The sequence below is a fragment of the Narcine bancroftii genome, chromosome 4 (genome assembly GCF_036971445.1).
Source record: "Narcine bancroftii isolate sNarBan1 chromosome 4, sNarBan1.hap1, whole genome shotgun sequence".
NCBI lineage: Eukaryota > Metazoa > Chordata > Chondrichthyes > Torpediniformes > Narcinidae > Narcine > Narcine bancroftii.
Genome location: NC_091472.1, coordinates 210,482,646 through 210,500,783, shown reverse-complemented (window position 1 = coordinate 210,500,783; position 18,138 = coordinate 210,482,646). Strand labels below are relative to the sequence as shown.

General features: G+C 48.5%; 1 pseudogene; it reads right to left on the bottom strand.

Moving 5' to 3' along the window:
* Window positions 1-564: 564 nt before the first annotated feature.
* On the bottom strand, window positions 565-17,935 carry LOC138761541 (zinc finger protein 436-like; annotated as a pseudogene).
* Between the last annotated feature and the right edge of the window lie 203 nt (window positions 17,936-18,138).

Below are 18,138 nucleotides of genomic sequence, written 5' to 3'. Positions count from 1 at the left end.
TCTTTTTCCCTATTCCCCCATTTTGTTTCCTTCAGCTCCCCACTCCCCTTCCCAACCAGTTACCCCCCCCCCCCCCATCACACCTCAGCTGCTTTTTTCTCTTCTTCCTGCCCACCTGTATCCAACTATGGCCTCTCTCCTGTTAGCCTGAGCTCCTCCCCCTTTCCTCCCTCCTCTTTATTCAGGTGACTGCCTGCTTTTTGCTCAGACCTCGATGAAGGGCCCAGGCCCAAAACATTAGTTAACCTATAGACGTTGAGTGACCTGCTGAGTTTCTCCAGTATCGCGTCTGCAGACTCCCCTATTTAACTTTACACAGAGTGTGGTGGACATGAGGAATGAGCTGCCAGAGGAGATAGGTGAACTTAGACATATATTCAGGAACATGGATTGGAAGGGTGCAATAGAGGTGTGGGCTGAATGGGGCCAGCACGAACAAGCTGGGCTGAAGGGTCTACTTTCTGTACTACACAACTTTATGACCCATTGAGGCTGATCCGCAACCCAACTCTGAATGCCCAACCACTCCCCTATACCATTTGGTTTAGAAAACATTCATTCACCTTGAGTTTCAAAATGACAGTTTATGAAAACTCCCCCTCAGTTCCCTCCATAACCAGAATGGGGAGAGAAGGGAGAAGCTTTCAGTTCCATTACAATTAATGAGCAGAATAATAGTTCAGCACATGACCTGTTTCTGTGCTGTTCTGTGGTTCAACAGCAGAAAGACCATTCAAATAATTCTAAATGATGCCCAAGAACAGCACTCGCTATTTCAACAGACAACATAACGGATGTTCAAGGTCCAGGTTTTTTATGTGACATGTGCCAAGTACATTCAGCTGCAGGACAGTTACAGGGGCTGTTAAGATCAAATGGACAGGGACAGGACAGTGAAAATGGTCCAACCCTGGTTAGAATGACAGGGGTGTGGGGTCAGATCAGCAACAGAATCTGGCTCACTTGTGGACCCGCTGGTGCTTCAACAGGCCATCTGACCGGGTGAAGCTTTTGCTGCAGCTGAACCAGGTGAGGGGACTTTCGCCGGTGTGGACCCGCTGGTGGGTCAACAGGTGGGAGGACTGGGTGAAGCCCTTTCTGCACTCAGTGCAGGTGAAAGGCCTCTCCCCAGCATGGACCCCCAGTGTATCTCAAGCTTGGAAAAGCTGGTGAAGCCCTTCTCGCACTTGGGACAAACGCTTTTCCCCAGTGTGGACTTGTTGGAGTCTCTACAGGCTGGAGGTGTGGGAGAAGCCCTTGCTGCACTCGGGTCAGGTGAAGGGTCTCTCCCTGGTGTGGGTCCGCTAATGTATCTGAAGGCTGGACAACTTGGTGAAGGCCTTCTCTCACTCTGAGAAGTGAATGGCTTTTTCCCCCCAGAGTATACCCACTGGTGGGTCAGCAGGTTGGAACTGTTGAAGGCCTTCCTGGTCTTGGGACAGCTGAAGGGCCCCCCCCACCCCCCCGGTGTGAACCCACTGGTGGTCAGCAGGTGGGAGGACTGGGTGAAGCCCTTGCTGCACTCAAGGCAGACGAACGGCCTCTATACAGTGTGGACCTGTTGGTGTTTCTCAAGACCGGACCTGTTAGTGAAGGCCTTCTCGCACTCGCAGCAGTTAAACGGCTTTTCTCTGGTGTGGACCCGCTGGTGGATCAGCAGGTGGTAGGACTGGGTGAATGCCTTCTCACACTCGGGGCAGGTGAACGGCTTTTCCCCGGTGTGGACCCGCTGGTGTCTCCGAAGGCTGGATCTGTCATTGAAGGCCTTCTCGCACATGCGGCAGATGAACGGCTTTTCCTCAGTGTGGACCCACTCGTGCCTCCGCAGGGCAGAGGTCCTGGTGAATCCCTTGCCGCACTTGGGGCAAATGAAGGGCCTCTCCCCGGTGTGGACCCGCCGGTGGATCAGCAGGTCGGAGATCTTGGGGAACCCCTTGCTGCACTCGGGGCAGGTGAAGGGCCTCTCTCCGGCGTGGACTCGCAGGTGGGACCGCAGATCTGAGGTCTGGAGGAAGCCTTTTCCACACTCAGGGCAGGTGAAGGGCCTCTCCCCGGAGTGGACCCGCTGGTGGATTACCAGCTGGCAGTTCTGGATGAAGCCCTTCCCGCATTCAGAGCAGGTGAAGGGCCTGTCACTGCTGTGAATCTTTTGGTGGGTCACTAAGTGTGATCGGCATCTGAAGGCCTTACCACACTCAGGGCAGGTGAAGGGCCTCTCCCCGGTGTGGACCCGCTGGTGTTGCGTTAAGTCACTTGGCCATTTAAAGTTCTTCCCACATTCGGAGCACTGAAGTGGGTTCATAACTGTGGGCACGAGAGGGTGTAACCAGGGGATAAATAATGCAGTCCTGCCCCGGGGTGCACAGTACGAAGGAGACTCTTGGAGAGCTGGGCAGCAGGGACTAGAGCCAGGACGCAGGAAGAAACGTTGTCTAGCTGGGCGTTGCAAGTCCTCCAACCCAGTGCTGCGCTCTGCTCGCAGCGCCTGGTTCTGAATCGCCTTCAATCCCTGACAAGTGACAGAATCTTTGGCACAGCTCACGTATACATAGTGTCACTTCCCGTGTGTTTCCTTCTTTCACACGTCGGTGGGGCACTTTCTTCACCGAAGAGATTTCTGGGTAAAGTCCAACACTATGAAAGGCGTTGAGTAATTGTCATTAAGCAAAGCTGTTCTTGGGCCAATGTCTCCAAAATCAATCTCCCAGGTGCGACTGCTACGCTGGATGAATCACGGCTGCCAATCAACGATTGGCAATGAAAGATCCCATCAACGATGACGACATTGGTCAATGTTTTTATTTTGATTGAGGAATAAATATCCCAGGATTATTTCCCAGCGCCTCCTCGGAACATATCAGGCCATATTTTGTATAAACGTGAGGAGAGAGAACATCGGAAGGCACTGGCCCATAACGTTGGGGATTCTTTTTCTCTTCCACTGATGCTACTCGACCCGCTGAGTTCCTCCAGCAGAGCGGAGCGACTAGCGCAGTGCGATTACAGTGCCAGGCACCCGGGTTCCAATCCGGTGCTGTCTGTAAGGAGTTTGCACATTCTCCCTGTGACCTGGGTGGGTTCTCCCAACCTCCACAAAAAATCCTCACGGGGTTTGTCAGTTAATTGGTGTATTTGGGCGGTACGGGCTCATAGGCCAGAAGGGTCCGTTATCGTGCTGGATCTCTGAAATTAAAAATAAAAATGTTTTGTTTCAGGTTAGATTGTTGTGTCCAAGTCTCCGACTAACACTAAAATTCAAAACTTATGACTTTACATTGACAATGTAACACACTGAATTCACCAAAGTGGAAATACTGTTATAAGTTCAGTCACTATCAGGATGGGTCATCACAAAGGCCAAGTTCTGACCCAGACATTCTAAAGCCCCTTTTTATTTGTGTTCTAAAACCCCTCCTGCATCAGGCCCTCCCCTATCTTTGTCCCCTCTTCATTTCTGATCTAAACACTGTCCCTGATTGATCACATTTGCAGACACAAGGCCGGGTTTCACATGTCCATTGATTGTTTTCACCTCTACCTTTCCACCATCTCTGGTCCACTTCACTCTGTCAGGACGTTCACACTGTTCAGCCAACAAATGGATGAGCAGAAACTGTCCACACGTGAATCTGGGCCAGATGCTGCCGTTGTGTTTGGATGCAGCACAACCTGAACTTCCATTGTCTGGGACGCAGCAGAGTTTTTGTTTAACCTACATCTACAATTCTTCACTGCACTGTCAAGTCTCATCTCTGTACCGTCACCTGGCTGAGTTCATCGGCTGATGGAAACCTCATCTCTGCCTCTCTTTAACCAGGAATCGATGTTCTGCCATTCACTTGACCCTGGCTGATGCAGCTGTGGACTCAACACCATTTACTCGCCCGTTCCCCACAACCCCTAGAACAGAGAACACAGAAATCTACAGTACAGGACACAGTGGTGTAGTTCCAGTTGAATGCATGTTTCAAAAGTGGTGCCTTTCCGCCTTGTCACCAATGATCAGTTCATGCCTGTTCCAGGAAGCGAGACACAGGATCCGGGATTCAGGAACATCTTCAACTGAAGAAGATAAACGCTCCGAATTCTATCTCGTCATTGAAGTAACGGCAGAACAGTCGGCCAATCATTACTGTGCCTTACTGCTGGACACAGCATGCAACAGGAACACAAGCTCAGCAAAAACCCAAGCCGCCTGTCAGAGACAGACAGCACCTGGTCCAGAGACAGCACTGACCTGCAGCTCAGGCCACAATGACCCTTACGCAGGGGCAGGTGCTTGGATCCGGTCAAGAGCCGGTCACTGAAGTTTGAACCAGGCGTTTCCGGACGTCACTACAAGAAGGAAGCGGCCTGGTGCTGTCACCCTTTGGGGAGTTGGGTGAGGGGCTCTGTCACCCGGACCACGCCGCGGCCCGGCTGGTGGGGTGGCAGAGGGGTTCACAGTGCACGATTCCGGACCACACTGTCCCATGGCACGGGGAGCTGCGGACTATCCTTTGACTTCCCAAACTCTCCATATGCCCCTTACAAACCAGCGCTGTGGGTCCAATCGCAAGATCGTTGCCAGCGGCAGAAAGTAAAGAGGGAGAGTTCCAAGCTGGAGGGATCCAGAGGGTGGAAATGAGGAAGGGGATGTAGGGAGAGAGGTTAAAACAGTGGGTTAATAGTGGGATCATGGGTAACATGATTGGGGAGAAGGGAGAGAGGAGGGGTGGGAAAGGTGAGAAGGATCAGTGAGGGGGAAAAGGGAAGGTGACGGGGAAAGGAGATGTGGTAGGAGGGGAACAAAAGCAGGTGAGTTGGGCAGAGGAAGGGAGGAGAGGAGGGAGGATATGGAAAAAAGGGAAGGGAAGAGAGAGCGAAGGGTCTGGATGGTAAAAAGGAAGAGATGGAGGTAGGGGTGGGGTTGGGTCAGTTGGGGAGGGATGGAGGAGGGGGTGGGTGGGTTGGGGAGGGATAAAGGAGGGGGTGGGTGAGTCAGAGAGAGAAGGAAGACGGGTGGGTGAGTCAGGGATGGAAGGAAGAGGGGTGGGTGGGTCAGGGAGGGACACAATTTCTCTGGTGATTCACTGAGTAATGAACCATTCACTGTTTAGAACGGAGATGCTTTAAATTGAGAACATTTTTGCAGCAAACCTGGTGAATTTGGATGGAGGGGGTAAAGAAGATGAACAAACGCATTAAAAGGCTCTGGGAAATGTAGAAGCTGCGGAAGGGGCAACAGTGAGCTCAACCAGATTGGGGAGAGGGGACGCTGGTCCGTTTTAAAGGGAGCTTTGTAAAGTGAAGCAGAAGGAACATAATAGAGGGAGGGAAGGAGGATGGAATCGTATTCCATCGCCCAATGTGTGCAGTTAAATTATGAATATAACACGACTCATAGTCTGGTGCCAGGATCTGGAGGGAGATGAGGTTGGAAACGGGACATTAGTCATTGGTTTGAAGTCACTGTCTGGCTGTAAGGATGTAAACACTCGGTCCCTAGAATTTCAAACTGGTCAAGTAATTTGGGTTAGTGTATCCATTCATTTTGGCTCATTTATCTGTTAATGCTGACGGGAGTGTAATTGAGAAGACATAAAACTACAAATAGTGTAGCCACGGAACTGGATTGGAGATGAATGAATGCGCTGGTTTGTAAAATTGAATGAATAAGTGTTAACAGCATGAATCTCTGTCTGATATGTAACCCACAATCCCTGTCTGATATGTAACCCACAATCTCTCGGCATCCATTACTTGATGCCCATACACGTTGGAACAAGGGGAAAATCAGTTTGTATCTACCTGACGTGATCGTGATTTCACACAGTTTTCTAGAATTTGTCCTCCTAACTTCTCTCTGTTTATGTCGTCAGAGAGGTGTACTTCATGTTGGTAGAACAGGGCCCCCACTTCACACATACCCGTGGAATGCGTTTGAATGGGTTTCTGATCCTAAAACCTCTTCCAGCATTGCCCAACATCCCCAGCTAAGTCCGACCCAACGTTGGACCAGGATGATGCTAAACCCCTCTCTCTCCTATTATCCATCACCGAGGTCAGGCCCTGTTCGCCCGCCCTTTGCTGAGCTTGGACCCTGCCCACCCGACCCATGCTGGGCCTGGACCCTGCCTGCACACCCCTCACTGGGCCTGGGACCCACCTGTACACCCTTCACCGGGCCTGGGCCCCGCCTGCACATCCCTCACCGGGCCTGGGCCCCGCCTGCACATCCCTCACCGGGCCTGGGCCCCGCCTGCACATCCCTCACCGGGCCTGGGCCCCGCCTGCACATCCCTCACCGGGCCTGGGCCCCGCCTGCACATCCCTCACCGGGCCTGGGCCTCGCTTGCACATCCCTCATCAGGCCTGGGCCCCGCCTGCACATCCCTCACTGGGCCTGGGCCCCGCCTGCACATCCCTCACCGGGCCTGGGCCCCGCCTGCACACCCCTCACCGAGCCCAGACCCCACCCACCCTAAGTTCACTGAGCCCAGACCCCGTCTGCCCCGTAACAATATTAATATTTGAAGAGAATTTATAAGATTTAGAGTAGGTTACATACATACACACATTTTAAAACAGGTCTTATTTGAAAGACTGAAAAATTCACAGGATCTCTGGAAAATGTTTTGTACATTTCACAAGTAGGTGCTAATGGCTCATAAAATGCTTGACCATTGTCTTGCTGGAGTTAGGCTGCCTATAAGTACCCTTTCTGCAAAGTGCTCAAAGAAAGGTCACTCCTGGATTTTGTTTATCTAACAACAGATGGGAGCAGAAGAAAGAACCCCTGTTGTTTGCTGAAGAAGGTGGGGGTTTTGCAAGTGAGTCCTCACATGCTTCTCTTGGAAGTTTCAGTTGGAGAGAGAGAGATAGAGGACACAAGCTCTCTTAGTCAGTCAGTGTGTGGGACACTGACAAGTAACTGAAAAGTGCAATCCAGGAAAAACTGTTTGAAACTGATAAAAGTAAGTTCCAGAGCAGTAGATGGCTAGAAGTGCTATCTGTCTGATGTTTCTCTTGAAATAGAGGATGGAATGGAACTCTGTGGTAGCTTGAAGAAAGAGGTTACCATCTGGAAGACCTTGATGGGGTAAGTTTCATCAGCGAGACTCTGAGGTGACTAGTCCTGGTACCTCAGTTGTGCAAATCCTGGAGCAACAAATATCTCTCTCTGCAAACCCTACAAGAACCTTCCTGAGCGATAAACATTCACCTTTCAAGCACTTTATACATGTGAACTTTATACATGTTAAATTCTGTGCACAGTATGGTGATTGCCTGCAACCAGAGAACTTGGAAGAAGGAAAAGTGAGATTGAACTATGAACCAAAGAACAAAGAATATCCACACACATATTACATACACATGCGCTTAGATTTTAGAAGGGGGTAATTTGGGTTTGTATAGAGTATAAGTATAAAGTTAAGTTTAAGTTTGATTTTATTTTCATGTTTGTTTTGTTTTTAAAAACCACTTGTCTTGGTGAATGTCTATTGCTGCTGGGTTTTGGGGTCCTTTGGGCTCGTAACACCCATCACTGAGCCCTGACCCTGCCCAGCCTTCACTGAACGCAGCTTAACCGCTCCCTTTTAAAAACTCTGCCTGTCTATTTCCCCTATTTCCGGCTAGTTTTACCCCTCTCACTTCCATTTCCCTTCTTTATTTATCCCCCTTCGCTGCTTTATTCCCCCTTGTTCCCAGTTACAATTAACACTTTGCTTCCCCGGATACAGATTTGACCTGGAAATACCTCTGGGAGGCACCTGCATGCATACGCAGGGACTGCCCGGGAGCTGCTGCTCCTCTGATGGACAGCTCCCTCCTCCTGGGCTGTGGCCTTTCTTTATCTGTCTCCACATTCCCTTGTTTCCTTTCACACAAACATGATAAATTCTTACCTCCTCCCTTATCATATCCAATTAACATCTTTTCTTGGTCTGAATTCTCCCCCTTTTGTTTGAATTCTGAGACTTCCTGCTTCTGGTTTATTCTAATTATTCCTTGAAGAAGGGCTTAGGCCTGAAACGTCGGTGATATTTCTTTGTCTCTTACAGATGCTGAAAAGACCAGCTGAGAACCTCCAGTATTTCATTGTAATTTTAACTACCTGCCCCTCCTCCCATCTTTGTACCATCTGCAAAGGGAGGCATTCCTCAAAGAGACTTCACTGTGGAGCAGCTGAATGGAGTTAAATAAGAAAGTCTCCAGTTGCTGGTTGAGAGCAGAGGATCACAGGGGAGGAACAGTAAGAGGGACTCTCACAGAGCTCCCTTCAAAGAGAGACATGCATGTAAAGGTAAAGGTTCCATTACTGTCACGTAATACTACATTTGGAATATAACATACATGAAATTTAGATCTTGAGTATGCATTCTCAATTAACAGTTTTCCCCTGATGTGAACATCAATGAGAAAGAACTGGTCCTGTAGTTTGCTTAGATCAGCCAATAACAAAGAATCTGGAGAGACTACATTGTGAAGAGAGTATTACATTCTGTTCTGGTCGCCTCATTACAGGAGAGATGTAGATGCTTTGGAGTGGGTGAAGAGATGGGGTTACTTGGTTAGTGTAGCTGTTAGTGCAACGATGTTATAGAGCCAGCAATCGGGACTGGCGTTCAAATCCTGTGCTATCTATAAGGAGTTTGTATGTTCTCCCCGTGTATGCATGGGTTTCCCCGAGGGCTCCGGTTTCCTCCCACTGCTTTAAACATATTGAAGGAACAGGGTGTAATTAGGCAGGATGTGCTCGTGGGCCGAAAGGGCCTGTTACTGTGCTGTATGTCTAAAAAAACATTTTAACCTACAAACCCTGTTTCCTTTGTTGAATGGCAGGAGAAACCCACAACATGCAGTCACAGAGAGAACGGACAAACTTCATGACTGACAGCACCGGATCTCTACCCATGTTGTTAGCACTATAATACCATTGCACTAGCCGCTAAACTAACTGTGTTGCCAATGGGGGAAGTATCCTACACAGGAATGTTTAAGCATATCTTTGGATATTTTGAAGACGAACTGGGAAACTATCCCAGAATAATTCACGGAATAAGGGCCTTCCTTTAACTGGTTTGTCTTTTGAAAAACTGGTAGGTACAGAGAAAGTTGCAGTGAGCTATCTAAATAGAGAGAAAGCCCAAAGAAAAGCTTGTTTGCAGAGTTAATTCAGATACTTGAATGAAAGAATCTTTAGTGTTTTTTCAGACTTCAATTAGACTTAAAACCATAGAATGCTAAAGCAGAGCAAACAGGCCATTCAGCCCTTCTAGTGTGTGCTAACCATTATTGACCTGCTCTCATTCCATAATCCCTCCAGACCTCTCCCATCCACGTATTGATCCAAAGCTTGAGTGAACCCACATTCACCATATCATATGGCAGCCCATTCCACACCCCCACCACTCTCTGAGTGAAGAACTTTCTCCTAATGTTCCCCCTAAATCTCTCCCCCTCTATCTTAAAACTCTTGTATTTATCTCCCCGAATCTGTGGAAAAACACTACTCACATCCACTCTGTCTATACTCTCATAATCTTGTAAATCTCGAGCAAATCTCCCCTTCATTCTTCTTCGCTCCAAGGAATAAAGTCCTAACCTGTTTAATCTTTCCCTGTAACTCAACCCCTGAAGACCCAGCAACATCTTAGGAACACTCTTTCAATCCCATTGATATCTTTCCTGTCGTTGGGCAACCAGAACTGCACATACATTCCAAATTTGACCTCACCAATGTCTTAAACAACTTCAATGTAACATCCCAAACACCTATACTCAATACTTTGATTTATAAAGGCTAAGATGCCAAAAGCTTTCTTTACAACCCTGTCCACCTGCAACACCACCTTTGGGGAATAATGTATCTGTATTCCCAGATCTTTCTGCTCCTCTGCATTCCTCAGAGCCCTATCGTTTACTGTGTATCTCCTTCCTTGGTTTGCCCTCCCAAAATCAACTCACACTTGTCTGCATTAAACTCCATCTGCCATTTTTTTGGCCTATTCTCCCAGTTGGTCCGGATTCCTCTGCAAGTTTTGAAAATCTCCCTCCACAACACCTCCTATCTTTGTTTCATCAGAAAACCCACTGATTCAATTTAACATCAATGGTCCCAACACAGATCCTCGAGGCACACCACTATTCACAGGCCTCCATTCTGAGAAGCAACCATTCACTACCACTCTCTGTTTTCTCCCATGCAGCCAATTTCAAATCCAGTTTACATCCTTTCTAAGGATACCTGGTGTCTTAACCTTCTGAACTAATCTCCCAAGTCAAAGGGTTGATTAAAGTCTATGTAGACAACATGGACTTGCTAATCTTCTTGGTAAACTCCTTAAAAAACTCTACAAGATTCATTAATCACGACCTACCACTTACTGTCCACATTCAGCCCAAGGCTGTCCAAAAACCCAAATATCATATCTCTCAGAACTCCTTCCAATAATTTACTTACTACTGGTGTCAGGCTCACAAGCCTATAATTATCCTGTTTATTTTTGGAGCCTTTTTTAAACAACAGGACAACTTGAGCTACCCTTCAATCCTCTGGCATCTCACCATAGCCGAGGACATTTTGAATATATCTGCCAGGGTCCCTGCAACTTTTTAATTTTGGAAAGATGCTTGAAATCGAATCAGAACAAAAGCAGGAAATAGTTTACATTTTAGTTCTGCCATTGATCAAAAAGGACCAGATCTGAAATGCTGGAGACGTTAGGGTCCAGGTTCAAGAGACAGCAAATTCCAGAATCTGAAGCAAAATCCAATCTGCTGGAGGTCAACGACTCGAGGGGCTTTAGTGGGGGGAAGAGAATTGTCAACATATTGAGACCAGTGGGTCTCAACCTTTTTGCCCCACTCACAAACCACCTGAAGTCATCCCTTGAAGCAGAGCACCTGTGGCATCCTGTGTAAGGGATTATTTCAAGTGGTATGTGAATGGAAAGAAAAAGGTTGGGAACCACTGCCTTAGACGCTGCCTAAATGTTCCAGTGTTTTCTGCCTTAATTATACATTTCTTATTTGTGTTTTGTGTCAGTTCCAACTATAGCCATTACCTACCAGGGTTTGGATCCTGGCAAGGTCTGCAGAACTGAACAGCCACAGTTCACCTGTCAATCTTCCCAGACTCCATCTGCTGAACAACAGAAGAGAGCGATGGTTACAGCAGGATTAATGGCCGTCTTTGTTAACCATAATCCCCCATGCAGCTGCCAGTGCCAGGGAAACATGCATGCCTATCACCCACAATATGTACAAGACATAAGAGCGTTTCTCCAGACCATGGTGTGTGCACACACATATGCACTTAACTTGTGACCTATTGTAGACACTTGTTGGGAAGGCGCAACAGTGACTGCACTTTCTGAGAAAACTGAAGCAGGCAAGGTTACCAGCCATCATTATGTCAACCTTCCATAGGAGCTCTATCGTGACCATTCTGGCTGGCTGCATCACAGCGTGGTATGGATACTGCAGAGAATGGATCAGAGGTCAATCCACAGGACCATAGGATTGGCAGAGAGGATCACTGGGGTCTCTCTCTCTTTCTCTCCTCCATCGACGTGATCTACCATGTTGTCTGAAGAGAATGTGTAAAATTGTTGAGGACCCCTTCCACCCTGCACAAAGCATCTTTCAGCTGCTCCCATTGGGGAAGAGATACAGGAGTATCAGAGCCAGCACCACCAGGCTGAGGTACAGCTTCTTCCCACAGGCAGTGAGAATGCTGAATGACCAAAGGAATTGCCCACACTTTTTTAAAAAATTTTTTATTTAGACATACATCTCTGATGTTTCAGAAAATATCACCCATGTAAATTTAGACATATAACACAGTAACAGGCCATTTTGGCTCAAGAGTCCGTGCTGCCTAATTACATCCAATTAACCTACAAACCCCAGTACGTTTTTGAAGGATGGGAGGAAACTGGAGCCCCCAGAGAAAACCCACGCAGACACGGGAAGAACATACTAACTCCTTAAAGACAGCGCGGGGTTTGAGTCCCAGTTTGGTCCTGATCGCTTGCACTGTAAAGGCCAACCATGCCAAGACTCTCATTTGCACAAAGCAATATGTATTTATTTATCTGTATAGATGAAATACTTGTCCTGCATATGTATGTTTGTCTGTGTGTGTTATGTCTGGTTGTGTGTCTGCACTGAGGACCGGAGAACACTATTTCGTTGGGTTCTCCTTGTACAATCAGATAATAAACAAAGCCGAGAGACTAGAGACGTCTGGAGGCTGGAGCTAAACTCGATCTGCTGAATGAGTCTCAATGAGGGGTTCGGACCTGAAATGTTCACTATTATTTTTCTCCCACTGATGATGCCCGAGCCCCTGAGTTTCTCCAGATCCCAGCATCTTTGACCCACTCCATCAGGTAGAAGGTATCAGAGCATCAAATCAGGGCTGACAGGCTGAGAAATAGCTTCTTCCTGCAGGCTCGGAGATTAATGAGCAGTACCCTGTTACTGAGTGAATTATTCAAAAATATTTATAATTATTTATATATGGGCAGCACTGTTAGTGTAGCGGTTAGTGCAACGCTGTTACAGTTGGGACTGGGGTTCCAATCCCACTGTCTGTAAGGAGTTTGTACGTTCTCCCTGTGTCTGCGTGGCTTTTTCGTGGGGGCTCTGGTTTCCTCCCATTGTTTGAAATGTACCAGGTACAATTTGACTGGATGGGTCCCAATCCAGTGGGGAATTCACACGAGAGACGTCTTCCCTCGGACAGTAGTGACAATGTGAAGCCGCTCTCACAGAGAGTGGTTATTTTGGCTTTGGAGACGGTGCCAGGAAGCAAACCAGGTTGATTCCTGTAATGGGGGGGGGGGGGGGGTTGATAGAGTAGCCTCAGTCTGTACTCATTGGAGCTTCAAAGGAAGAGGAGGGATCTTATGTGGACAATAAATTTTTAAAAAAATTTAGACAGCATTGCAACAGGCCATTTCAGTCCATGACACACAATTTACATCCAATTAACCAAAACCCCTGGTACATTTTGAAACGTGGGAGGAAACCACACAGAAACTCATGCAGACACGTGGAGAATGTACAAACTCATTAGACAGCGCAGGATTTGAAACCCGGTCCAGTCACGATCGCTGGCACTGTAAAGGAGTTGCGCTAACTGCTACGCCAACCATGCTGCATCTGAATACAAATGGAATTTTTTCCCCAAAAATATATTTTATTCACAACAAAATTATTTACTGTGGAAAAAAAATTAGAAAATAAAGTTTTAGTGGGTGACAAAGAGTTAAAAGCAAGCTGTGCGCTGCCACTTTTCAGTCTATTAATCATTACTAGGGCCCTCAGTACGTTAAGCTGTGTGCTTCTGAATAAGACCTTACAGTTAAGCTGTGTGCTTCTGAATAAGACCTTACACCCTCTGCATTCTGCCACAGACTTTGAATTGTTTCTTTTTGAATCAAACAAAAACAATTGCTTTCTTCCTTTTATGGTGGACGCTCTCAGAGCTTCAGTGTGTTATATGTCTATTGTTTGTACCTTTGTATAAATTAAACCTGCTGGTCCGTGCTCAGGCAGAGCAGCTGGAGTATTTTGGTGGGACTGTTCTCCAAGATATCTTGTCAATAAAAACTCCTTCTGAAGCGACTCCCTGGTGCCTCGGCCAAGTTATTTCGTTATAAAACACTTCTCTCTGCAACATTTACGATAATAGAAAACCGTTCTAGACTTGTTAAATTCATTGTGTCAATCATGTCGATACATTCTCATTACTGTACATTACACATCCTTCACTCCATACCCCGTTACCACCACTGGGGCACCTTCTCATTACTCCCCCCCTCTGTTGGTTTCAGGGGCTTCCCCTCACTCTCAGCCCTTCATTGCCCAGTAATGAGAGGACTCAAGACTCTCCCACAGCACCAAGCCTTGAGTGATCCTCAGGACCTACTACTGCAGCCTGGAATGAGCCAATCAGCAGCGTTCCCCTCACCGACATCTCTGTGTGCTGAAAGACCAACAGGTTTCAGAACGACCAAAGGGAGTCTTTCACCGTGTTGATGGCCTTCCAGCAGTTCTGGATGTCAGACTCAGAACGTGTCTAAGGGAACAGCCCATAGATCTGTGAGTTCTCTGTCACGCTGATGCTGGGGATGAACCATGGCAAGGATCCTTGATCCTTCTCCACACATTCTTTGTGAATGTGCCTTCAACAAAGAGGTGGGCGACCGTCTCCCCTCCACTACAGCCGTCCCAAGGACAACATGCGCAGAGAGTGATGTCCCAGTTGTACAAGAAGGATTTCACTGAAAGGGCTCATCTCACCACCAGCCAGGCCAAGTCCTGGTCCTTGTTTGTGAGCCCTGGCGATGAGACATTCTTCCAGATGACCTGGACGGTCGGCTCAGGGAACCATCCCAACGGATCCATCAAGTCCTCATCACTCAGTATCTGCAGGACGTTCCGTGCTGACCACTGCCTGATGGCCTTGTGCTGGAAGGTGTTGTTCTGGAAAAACTTTTCCACACAAGGAATAGATAAGATAGAAGCAGGGAGGTAGTTTCCACTGGCAACTGGCACCAGAACTGGGGACAGAACCTCAAGACACAGGGGAATAGATTTAAGGCAGGGATAATGAGGACAATGTACTGGAGGAACCCAGAAGGTCCCATCGTGTCTATGGAAAGTGATCAGCTGTTTATCCTCTTAAATATGCCAAAAATCAGGCAAACATGCAAATAAGGTGAGGGTGGAGGGAGGGGCACAGATCAGCAAATGGATACAGGGGGAAGGAGGAGTCGAGAGGTGATGGGGGAGGGGGTCAGAGGCTGGAAAAGATGCTCTCTGATAGGGGAAAGGAATAGGGGAGGGAGGTGGAGGAAGGAAGTCAGAGGGAGAGAGAGCGACGGGAGTGAAGGATGGGGCTGTTACCGAAAATTGGAGATCGATATTGACGCTATCTGCCTGGAGTTAAACATCTGCAGATCCGGGATCGAGTGCGAAACACAAACTTTCTGGAGAAACTCAGCAGGTCCCGCAGCATCCGCAGGAAGTAAAGGACCATCCAAGGCCCAAAACCTTGTTTCCCCTTTACTTCACAATTGGCTTCTCACAGAGGGTGAATCTGTGGAATTCTCACCCAATTCAGCAGAATCAGAATTTATTGTCATGAACAAGTCACGAAATTCATTGTTTTGCAACAGCTTCATAGTGAAAACATTCATATAAACCACCTGACAACAATGAGTAAAAATACTGCAAGAAACGTAAGGCAGCACCTATAATACATCGATTATTCAGGAATCTGATAGCGGTGGGGAAGAAGCTGTCCTTGTGCTGTTGAGTGCTCGTCTTTAGGCTCCTGTACTTTTTCCCCTATGGAGGCAGAGTGAAGAGTACATAGCCTGGATGGTGGGGGTCCTTGAGGAGTGAGGCTGCTTTCTTAAGACACCTCCTCTTGTAGATGTCCTCAATAGAGTGAAGTCTGGTGTCTGTGATGTCGCAGACTGAGTTAACAACCCTCTGGAGTTTATTCTTGTCCTGAGCTCTCTCTCCCTCTGACTTCCTTCCTCCAGCTCCCTCCCCTATTCCTTTTCCCTATCAGAGAGCATCTTTTCCAGCCTCTGACCCCCTCCCCCATCACCTCTCGGCTCCTCCTTCCCCCTGTATCCATTTGCTGATCTGTGCCCCTCCCTCCACCCTCACCTTATTTGCATGTTTGCCTGATTTTTGGCATAATTAAGAGCGTAAACAGCCGATCACTTTCCATGGACACGATGGGACCTGCTGGGTTCCGCCAGTACTTCTATACATTGTCCTCATTATCCCTGCCTTAAATCTACTCCCCTGTGTCTTGAGGTTTTGTCCCCAGTTCTGGTGCCAGTTGCTAGTGGAAACTACCTCCCTGCTTCTATCTTATCTATTCCTTGTGTGGAAAAGTTTTTTCAGAACAACACCTCGGTCCCAGACAGAATGCTCTCCACAGTACACCTGTAGAAGTATTTGAGAGTCTTTGGTGAAATTCTGAATCTCCTCAAACACCTTCTTCATGATGGCATCGACATGGAGGCTCCAGGACAGATTCTTGGAGATGTTGACACTCAGGAATTTAAAATTCTTGACCCTCTCCACCACTGAGACCTCAATGAGGACTGGATTGTGTTCTCCTGACTTCCTTCTGAAGTGGAGCAGTGGTGGTTGCCATGTTGAAATTATTAAAGACATAGATGGCTAGATTTTTTTAACAGATTGGGGAATTAAGGGTTGTAGGGGAGTGGGTGGGTAAGTGGAGCTGAGTCCACGGCCAGATCTGCCATGATCTTATTGACTGGCAGAGCAGGTTCGAGGGGCCGGATGGCCGACTCCTGCTCCTGTTTCTCACCTTGAGGTGAACAGTGCAGTTGTCTAGAAGTGGCAGCTCAACGAACATAGAGGAGAAAGAAACTGGACAATGTTCCAGTAGGGTGAGGTGGTTGGGGGCTGGTCTGGAGCAGAAACATGGACAGGAAGGGAGATACCAGGATGCTCCCAGTGTGGCCCCAGCTAGACTGAATGGCCTTGTCTTTGTATCTACGTTGAGTGTATTACAGAGATACAAGAGGATGAGACACCATTTTCAAACAGCTGCTTTACTTGGTCCAAATTCAGGACATGAGATTCAATTCCTGTAATTGGGTGAAACGGTTAGTGAAACGTTATTATATAACTAACGACCCAGGATTGAATCAAGTCCTGCCTGTTAAGAGTCAGTATGAACCCCATGTAATTAATAGGTTAATTGGGCAGCACGAGGTTCATGGGCTGGAGAACCTTTAACCGTGATGTATTGATAATGTTTAAAAATATATAATCGGAGTCACTAATATTGACGGAGAGAATCTATTCCACCTCCACTTCCCACTGCCTTTTAAAAGCAAGCAACATATTAAAAGACTCACCCCTCCCCAGACACACTCCCTTTCCCCTCCTCCCCATGTGGATGATTCACCAGTGTGAGATCACCCTCCAACAGATTCCTTCCCCCTGTTATCAGACTCCTGATGATCCTCATACCTGCTGCTTTTACCTTGTGCCAACTGATCTGTCCCTGTAACTACCCTCCTGCACTGTGGCTTATTTGCTGGACTATGTACGGGATGTCTAGCTAGATTGCTCCAAAACAAACTTCCTCACTGCATCTTTGTACATATGACAATAAACTTGAACCTGAAAACAAACTGCAAATTGACCACAAGACCAGGACCTGTTTGAATTTGTTGCCTCAATAACCACAAGACTCCTTTCACCCTTGCCCTGTGAGGGAGCCCCCACTCATCCGTGCGGCCGGGGGGAAACAGGGGCTGCAGCCGGACACACACGTTGCCTACGCGTTGTCAGGGACCTTTCTCCCCGATCCCCCCCTCTCCGTGGGACAGGAGGCGCGGTCCCTGCCCTCACACCCCTCCTCACCCGTTTACTGTGGGGGGACGAGGCACCGGCCCCTCCCGAAGGCCGCACTCACCACCGCCCCCACACCCCCCCCCCCCCCACCACCCCCCACCCCCCCCCCCCCACCCACCCCCCCCCCCCCCACCCCGGGCAACACGGGATCCAACAAAGGCCGAGTCCGCGCCCCGGGCACCGAACACTTCGGACCCTCCGGCCGCTCCGCCGGGCCGTGGCAAGTCTCACCTCCAAGCCGTGGCCAGGCCGCAGTCTCATCCTTCGACAGGCCAGTTGCTGAGGGCTGGGAAACCCATCACGTGACGAAGCAGCCGCAGCCCGGAAGGACAGGCGGAAGGAACTGTCCATGAGAAAAGCGGCCACGCTCGACCCGTCAAGGGGCACGTGCACAAGGGACTCCCCACGCCGTTTCCGGGTGGAATGTATCCGCGGGGAACCGAAGTGTTTAATTGGGACCGGGAATAAAGCAGGGGGAGGTGGGAATAAAGGAGGGGGACCTGAGATAAAACAGGGGTGAGGGGATGGGTGGGTGAATAAAGCAGGGGGGAGGGGATGCGTGGGTGGATAAAGCAGGGGGGAGGGGATGCGTGGGTGGATAAAGCAGGGGGGAGGGGATGGGTGGGTGAATAAAGGAGGGGGTGGGGGGAATAAAGGAGGGGGTGGGGGGAATAAAGGAGGGGGTGGGGGGAATAAAGGAGGGGGTGGGGGGAATAAAGGAGGGGG